The sequence below is a fragment of the Triticum dicoccoides genome, chromosome 5B (assembly GCF_002162155.2).
Source record: "Triticum dicoccoides isolate Atlit2015 ecotype Zavitan chromosome 5B, WEW_v2.0, whole genome shotgun sequence".
Taxonomy (NCBI): Eukaryota; Viridiplantae; Streptophyta; class Magnoliopsida; order Poales; family Poaceae; genus Triticum; species Triticum dicoccoides.
In genome coordinates, this window is record NC_041389.1 from 718,513,898 (window position 1) to 718,515,631 (window position 1,734).

Genomic DNA, 1,734 nt, shown 5'->3' on the forward strand with positions numbered 1-1,734 from the left:
TGGTTTACTTGTTAATTTTCTTAAAATCTGTTATTTGTTTCCAGAAAATATATTATTTATTTCCTAAAGCAAATTTCATTAATCAGGGAGATCGGTTGATTTGAATAAGTTAGGAAAGTTAGATCCGTTATCTTCTATATGTCAGGAAAGTGCTAATTTTTGAAAGAAAAAGAGTGGAGTGAAAATAAACCAATGGATAAGAAAACCCGTGGGAGCTGGGAGGAAATAAAACCGGACAAAAATAAAACCGGAGTATCAAGCTACCAATTGCTCCATTAGGAGTAGAGATTATTTGTCATGGTTTACTTGTTAATTTTCTTAAAATCCGATATTTGTTTCCTGAAAATATATTATTTATTTCCTAAAGCAAATTTCATTAATGAGGGAGATCGGTTGATTTGAATAAGTTAGGAAAGTTAGATCCGTTATCTTTTATATGTTAGGAAATTGCTAATTTTTGAAAGAAAAAGAGTGGAGTAAAAATAAACCAATGGATAAGAAAACCCGTGGGAGCTGGGAGGAAATAAAACGGAGTATCAAGCTACCAACTGCTCTATTAGGAGTAGAGATTATTTGTCATGGTTTACTTGTTAATTTTCTTAAAATCCATTATTTTTTTCCTGAAAATATATTATTTATTTCCTGAAGCAAATTTTATTAATGAGGGAGATCAGTTGATTTGAATTAGTTAGGATAGTTAGATCCTTTATCTTTTATATGTCAGGAAAGTGCTAATTTTTGAAAGAACCAGAGTGGAGTGAAAATATACCAATGGATAAGAAAACCCGTAAGAGGTGGGAGGAAATAAAACCGGACAAAAATAAAACCGGAGTATCAAGCTACCAACTGCTCTATTAGGAGTAGAGATTATTTGTCATGGTTTACTTGTTAATTTTCTTAAAATCCATTATTTGTTTCCTCAAAATATATTATTTATTTTCTAAAATAAATTTTATTAATGAGGGAGATCAGTTGATTTGAATAAGTTAGGAAAGTTAGATCAGTTATCTTTTATATGTCCGGAAAGTGCTAATTTTTGAAAGAAAAATAGTGGAGAGAAAATAAACTAATGGATAAGAAAACCCGTGGGAGCTGGGAGGAAATAAAACCGGACAAAAGTAAAACCGGGGTATCAAGCTACCAACTGCTCCATTAGGAGTAGAGATTATTTGTCATGGTTTACTTGTTAATTTTCTTAAAATCAGTTATTTTTTTCCTAAAAATATATTATTTATTTCCTAAAGCAAATTGCATTAATGAGGGAGATCGGTTGATTTGAATAAGTTAGGAAAGTTAGATCCGTTACCTTTTATATGTTAGGAAAGTGCTAATTTTTGAAAGAAAAAGAGTGGAGTAAAAATAAACCAATGGATAAGAAAACCCGTGGGAGCTAGGAGGAAATAAAACCGGAGTATCAAGCTACCAACTGCTCTATTAGGAGTAGAGATTATTTGTCATGGTTTACTTGTTAATTTTCTTAAAATCCATTATTTGTTTCCTGAAAATATATTATTTATTTCCTGAAGCAAATTTTATTAATGAGGGAGATCAGTTGATTTGAATTAGTTAGGATAGTTAGTTCCGTTATCTTTTATATGTCAGGAAAGTGCTAATTTTTGAAAGAACAAGAGTGGAGTGAAAATAAACCAATGGATAAGAAAACCCGTAGGAGGTGGGAGGAAATAAAACCGGACGAAAATAAAACCGGAGTATCAAGTTACCAACTGCTCCATT